This window comes from Vigna unguiculata, chromosome 10, assembly GCF_037176805.1.
Source record: "Vigna unguiculata cultivar grain cowpea cultivar isolate G323 ecotype 2 chromosome 10, ASM3717680v1, whole genome shotgun sequence".
Lineage (NCBI taxonomy): Eukaryota > Viridiplantae > Streptophyta > Magnoliopsida > Fabales > Fabaceae > Vigna > Vigna unguiculata.
The window spans coordinates 12596373-12604081 of NC_140801.1; positions in this window are offsets into that span (position 1 = coordinate 12596373).

The window sequence follows — 7709 nt, forward strand, 5'->3', positions numbered from 1 at the left end:
TAGAAACACACTTTGCTTATGAAGATGGTGATTCTGATTATGGTCATATGGATACTACTCATCTTGATATTGGTGATTTCTTTTCTAAACCCGATGGAAGCATTGATCACCTTATTGGTGATGGGAGTGTTAGAAAATAGTTTTATTTTATGATTAAATTTTAAGACAATGTTTTATATTTAATTCATGTTGCTTTTATATGTACAAGTTTTTATGTTTTTATGAATAAAATCCTCTATTTTATTTTTTTTTTCTCTCCTCTTACAAAGTAATCTCTAATATTGATATTTATGTTTATATGAAGAATGAATATTGACATTAACACCAATGATGAGGATCTGTGCCTTGCTGATAGTGCAACAACTCATACAATTCTCAAGAGTAATAAATTTTTCTCTACTTTGGTAATGCGAGAAGTCAATGTTAGTACTATTTCTGGTACTACAAATATAATTGAAGGCTCTGGAAGAGCTATAGTACTTCTGCCAAGAGGTACAAGATTGCATATTAAAAATGCATTTTATTCTCCTAAGTCCAATAGAAACTTATTAAGTTTCAAGGATATTCGTCTAAATGGATATCATATTGAGACAAATAATGAAGGAGATGTTGAATATCTTTATATCACTCAAATTAAGTCAAATAAAAAATGTGTATTGGAGAAATTATCAGCCTTCTCTTATGGCTTGTACTACACATATATTAATGCGATTGAAACGCATGTTATTGTAAGCCAGAAGCTTACAAATAAGAATGAATTTCTTGTTTGGCATGATCGGTTGGGTCATCCTGGATATATAATGATGCGAAAAATAGCTGAAAACTCATGTGGACATCCACTTAAAAGTCAAAAGCTTCTTCAGTCCAATGATTTCTCATGTACTACATGTTCGCAGGGAAAATTGATAATAAGACCATCACCAGAAAAAATTAGAAATGAGTCAATCTCATTTTTAGAACGAATACAAGGTGATATTTGTGGTCCAATACACCCACCATGTGGATCATTTAGATATTTCATGGTATTAATTGATGCGTCCACTAGATGGTCACATATTTGTTTACTATTAACTCGAAATCAAGCATTTGCTAAGTTATTAGCACAATTGATCAAGTTAAGAGCCCACTTCCCAGATTATCCAATTAAGAAAATTCGTCTTGATAATGCTGGTGAATTTACATCTCATGCTTTTAATGAGTATTGTATGTCAATTGGAATTGAAGTTGAACATCCAGTAGCACATGTTCATACTCAAAATGGACTTGCAGAATCATTGATAAAACGTCTAAAATTGATTGCACGACCTTTACTTATGAAAGCTAATCTTCCAATGACTACTTGGGGATATGCAATTCTGCATGCTGCAGTATTGATTCGCATCAGACCAACAAGTTATCACAAATACTCTCCTTTACAGTTGGTTTTTGGTCAACAACCAAATATTTCTCATTTAAGAATTTTTGGGTGTGCTGTATATGTCCCAATTTCCCCACCAAAAAGGACTATGATGGGTCCTCAAAGACGTTTGGGAATATATGTTGGATATGATTCTCCATCGATAATAAAATATCTTGAACCATCAACAGGTGACTTATTTACAGCTCGATTTGCTGATAGTCATTTTGATGAATCAATTTTTCCAACGTTAGGGGGAGAAAGAAAGAAACTGGAAAAGGATATTGGTTGGAATGAATTATCATTATCTCATCTTGATCCTCGTACAAAAGAGTGTGAACTAGAAGTTCAACGGATAATTCATTTACAAAAATTGGCCAACCAATTACCAGATGCTTTTACTGACACAAAAAGGGTAACTAAGTCGCATATACCCGCTGCTAATACTCCAATCAGAATTGATATTCCTGTTGGACAATCTAATATAGCAAATGAATCTCAAACACGCCTAAAGCGTGGTAGGCCTTTGGGTTCCAAAGATAAAAATCCTCGTGTGAGAAAAAGGGAAAAAAGGCAAGATGGCCTAATCGAGGGGGTAAAAGTCCCAAAAGGTTCTTTTGACATAATCAATGATTCGGTTCCAGAAGAACCTCAGGTACCTGAAATTGTTGAAAATGATGAGATCTCAATAAATTATGTCATGAATCATAAAATATGGAATCGAAATAAAGTCAATATTGACAAGGTTTTTGCATATAATGTAGCAAAGGATGTTATAAGTGACAATGATGATCAAGAACCAATGACAATTGAAGATTGTTGGCAAAGAAATGATTGGCCAAAATGGAAAGATGCAATCCAAGCAGAATTAGATTCGCTTGCTAAACGAAAGGTTTTTGGACCTGTAGTTCGCACACCTGAGGGTGTAAAACCTATTGGGTACAGATGGGTTTTTGTACAAAAACGAAATGAGAATGGTGAAATTGTTAGATACAAAGCACGGTTAGTTGCTCAAGGTTTTTCACAAAGACCTGGTATTGATTTTGAGGAGACATATTCTCCAGTATTGGATGCAACAACATTTAGATATTTAATTAGCCTTGTTGCACAAGAAGGTTTGAATTTGCACCTCATGGATGTTGTTACAACCTATTTGTATGGCTCTTTGGAAAATGATATTTATATGAAACTCCTTGAAGGATTTAATGTGCCCAACAAAGCAAATTCTAAAAAGGATTATTCAATAAAATTGAATAAGTCCCTTTATGGATTGAAACAATCAGGACGTATGTGGTATAACCGTCTAAGTGAGTACTTATTAAAGGAAGGGTATAAAAATGACCCTATTTGTCCTTGTATTTATATGAAAAGATCCGAGAATGAATTTGCCATAATTGCTGTTTATGTAGATGACATAAACATAGTTGGAACTCCTAATGAGCTCACAAAGGCAATTGATTGTTTAAAGAAAGAATTTGAGATGAAGGATCTTGGAAGGACAAAGTTTTGTTTGGGATTACAAATTGAGTATTTAAACAAAGGTGTTATCGTACATCAAGAAGCTTATATAACGAAAGTGCTTAAAAAGTTCTATATGGACAAATCACATTCACTATGCACTCCAATGGTGGTGAGGTCATTAGATGTTGATAAAGACCCTTTTAGACCTCAAGAAAAAGATGAAGAACTACTTGGTCCTGAAGTACCATATCTTAGTGCTATAGGAGCACTAATGTATCTTGCTAATTATACTCGACCCGATATAGCATTTGCTGTAAATTTGTTAGCAAGATATAGTTCTTCACCTACAAGAAGACATTGGAATGAAGTAAAACAAATACTCCGTTACCTTAAAGACACTATGAATATGGGCTTGTTTTACCCAAATGATTCAAAATTAGATCTCTAATGGGTTATGCAGATGCAGGTTATTTATCAGATCCTCATAATGGTTGATCACAAACAGGATATTTGTTCACATGTGGTGGCACAGCGATTTCATGGCGATCTGTGAAACAAACAATAACAGCAACATCGTCAAATCATGCAGAAATTTTAGCATTACATGAGGCAAGTCGTGAATGCGTTTGGTTAAGGTCTATAATTCAACATGTGCGACAAACTTGTGGTTTATCCTTGGGAAAAATGAAACCAACAACGATATATGAAGACAATAGTGCATGCATTGCTCAATTGAAAGAAGGATATATTAAAGGAGACAGAACAAAACATATTCTTCCAAAATTCTTTTTCACTCATGATCTTCAAAGAAATGGTGATGTAGAGATCCAAAAGATTCGCTCATGTGAAAATCTAGCAGATTTATTTACAAAGTCTTTGCCAAGGAGAACTTTTGAGCAATTGGTTCACAAGATTGGACTCCGCCATCTTAATGATGTAAGTTTACATGAGGGGGAGAAATAGAAGATGCAAAGAACAATATTATACAGAATGATGTACTCTTTTTCCTTCACTAGGTTTTTATTCCAAAGGGTTTTTCCTAGTAAGGTTTTAACGAGGCACATTCTTTTATCAATGGACACCCAAGGGGGAGTGTTATGAATTAATGGTCGTCCATTTGATTTATACAATTACTCATATGATTGATAATCATATTATTCATTACTCTTTATGTAATATTTTGTATTTACTATTTGATTTTATATCCTTTCTGGGTTACCATATTGTATCTATAAATAGGACTCGTCCTATCAGTAATAAGACACATACAAACAGAAGTTGCTCCCTACTCTCTCATTCTCTATTCTTCCTCTCCTTTGTCTCTCTTATTACCTTTATTTTATAACAAATAAAAAGTATTTCGTATCATTATAATTTTAATAATATTGATTACGTACAAATAATAAATGATTTATGACATTATGCAAATAAATGTCTAGTAACGTCAAAATGAGTTAACTCTAACTTGATTCAGTTTTAAGTGAATAAAAAAAATTATAATTCAATTTGATCAAGTGGATTGACTTAAAAAATGTTTTATTATTTCAATTTATTTTATATTATCACGATATAATTGAATTGACTAAATTCATTTTGGTACATAAAATTAAATGTAAATATATATTTTAAAACAAATAAACTAAGGCTCCAAACTAAAAAATATTATTAAAAACATTATAATTTGTAAAGTTTTAATTATCAACCTACATAATAAAATTAAATAGTTATATTAAAAGACTTATAAAAATTAGTAAAAAAATATATATAAAAGTCAACTTATACTTAATATAAGTTGAATTAGAATTAAATGAGTCCTGTTTAATTTAATTTACATTTTAAAAATTAATGTTTTTTTCGATCTAATCTTATTCTGGTGATGAATTATGTTGACTAACATATTTAAACTCATTTTGATATATCATATGTGTTGATATTTTTAATATATCAGTAATTTCTATTCTTTATTTTAAATACTTTTAATAATTAAAGAGGACTCATGCAGGTGTAGGGTTAAAAGTAGTTTTCAGTATTGACGTTTAATAATTGTCATCTCACCCAAAATGTTTACGTTATTAACTATGTATGAAAATATGGTTAATTTTGGAAAAAAAAAAATGAATCTTAATTCTCAAGGAGTTGAATTTTAACTAGTTTTGAAACATACTTTAACTACTATTGAATATTTCAATTACTTTCTGATATTACGTGTCTGACAAATCTAACTTTGTCCATAAATGAATGATAATATTATTCATTCATTTATTAATCACTAGTAAGATTAAATTAATTATTTATATGTTTAATTAAATATATGTGACAGTCAATAATCGAAATTACAGTTACCGTTTTTTAGACACATTTCTTTATTTGTCATCTAATAAAATTTTAAGTAATAGTTTTATATTCTGATAAAGTATATGAGTACAGTACATGTAAAAATGTTAGTTTAAGTTTTCATCTTTACAAAAATTTAAATCACTATCTCTAATTTTAATATTCATTATATAATAGATTAATAACACTTATTTTACATATTTTAAGAGTTTTTTTTTTAAATGATATATGTTTAAATTATAAGTATTATTACAACACTTACATAATTACTTAGCATCACTGCCTAATATTAAACATAAAAGATAGACATAAATAATTAATTAGTGTTATAAAATATTAGAAATTAAAAATAATGTTTTTTAATTTTAAAATGATGAAAAATACATAGTTTCTTTAGAAAAATGAAAACGTAAATATTTAAATAATTTTGTAATAACGTATTATATATATATATATATACATATATATATATATATATATATATATATATATATATATTATAACGCTAATTTATTTTTGAGTATATCTATAAAATCCAATTAATTATATTTACAAAATTGTTAATCACATGTCAGCCATAGGTGGATGTAGAATTTCTCGATACTCATTTTCATTAAAATAAACCTATTTTGCTTTTTCTTTTTCTTCCTGGGTTATTTAGTCAAAAAAAGGGAAATTATAAACGAAAATGAAAACAAAAACCTTACGTAAGGTGCAGATGTCTAATCAGTCTTTTTGGACTTTTCACCAAATCCAACCGAAAGTTGATGCCGTGAAAAACAATTGACGCCAATTTAGTAGATGACTTCGAGTTTTTCTTGCGCCCATGCTTTCCTTAGATCAGATGTCACATACTAAATAGAGAAAAAGGAAAAAGAATATTTGAAAAATGAAATTATTTGTTATAATAGAAGATTTATTGATCAAATTAAAATAGTGATGACTCCATAACTTTTAAGAGACTATAAAAACTCTTTCTAGGAGAATCGTTAGGAGTACAACTAAATACGAGATCTCTTCCACACTCGTTTCTTTAAATTTGTTTACCATTTTTTGTGTGTTTAGTGTCTAATCTTGTGTGTTTATTTTGTAGGTTTGCTTGTGACATCTCTCTTCTTGAAGTTGTCATCTTCTAGAAAGAAGTGAAAGGTATAGGAATGTGTTTGGATTTAAAGATAAATTTGAGAGAAAAATGAGGTGAAATTGAGATTGTTTGAATTAAAGAAAAAAATGGTATAATTTAAGTGTATTTGAAATAAAATTAGGTATCATAAATTAAAAAATATTTTAATAAATAAAATTAGGTAATTATTATTTTACCCTAATAATAATATTGTTATTTTTAATTTTTATTAAAGATATAAATTTATTTATATTATTATTATTATTAATATTATGAATTGACATATTTATTATTATTATTATTAATTAACATGTTATAATTATTCTTTTTCTTATTAAACATATTAAATGCCGCTTATGGAAGGGTTTCTTTTTTCTTAAAATCTATGCCTTAAATAAAAGGATATATATATATATATATATATATATATATATATATATATATATATATATATATTTATTATTTTTTTAAAAAACAAAAAATACATTTATAATTCACGATACAAACCACACTAATATTGTGTGTATGTCTATTATAAGAATATTTATATGTACAATTGCATCTAAAATTAATATGAAACAAGGCATACTTGAGTCAATTTACACAAGATCAATGACTTTCTCTACTTATCTTTGCTAGCATAAAAGGATTCCGTTGGAAGGCTCACCCACAATTCCACTTTCAAAATTCCATTCAAAACTCTGGATCCAAACTTGGAGGACCCTCCCTTTTCTGTCGCCGTGAATAGGAAATACATAGAAACAAACTCAACCTTAGAGTTAAAAAAGGTGAGCTTGGAACAAGGACCACAAGCTTGGGTAATACACACTTGGAGGAGAGAGAATACACTTTTTGAGGATTTAGTAATGGTTGGAGAATATTCTCCTAGGGAGCTACCCCAACCTCATCATTAGAGCTTTTAGAAGATATTTTGTGATTTTGTTAAAGAATCTTTCATCTTTATATTGTTACTAGGAGGTCCTTTTAGTTATTATGATTTAACCTTTCTAGATAGTTGAGTCATATAGCTTGGAAGGAGCTTCTCCATCAATTCTAATAGTAATAAGTTTGATAACTATAGAGAATGTTTTATGAAAATCAACCCCTGAAACTTGTTTGAACATTTGAAAACCAGTCGAGCTTTTATATTTATTAACATAACCATCATGATTTTCTTTAAACCAAAACCAAAACATCCATTTGTGCCAATAACCTTGCAGTCAGGAAGGAGAGGAACCAAATCCCAAGTGTGATTATGAAGAAATGAGTCATATTTTTGTTGCATAACAATAACTTAGTGTTGATTCATGAGAGTTTGTGAGGCCCTTGATGGTTCAATATAAGTTAGTAACAATGAAGACTTGCTAGTTTTGGACCAGGTTGTAGGAAACAATT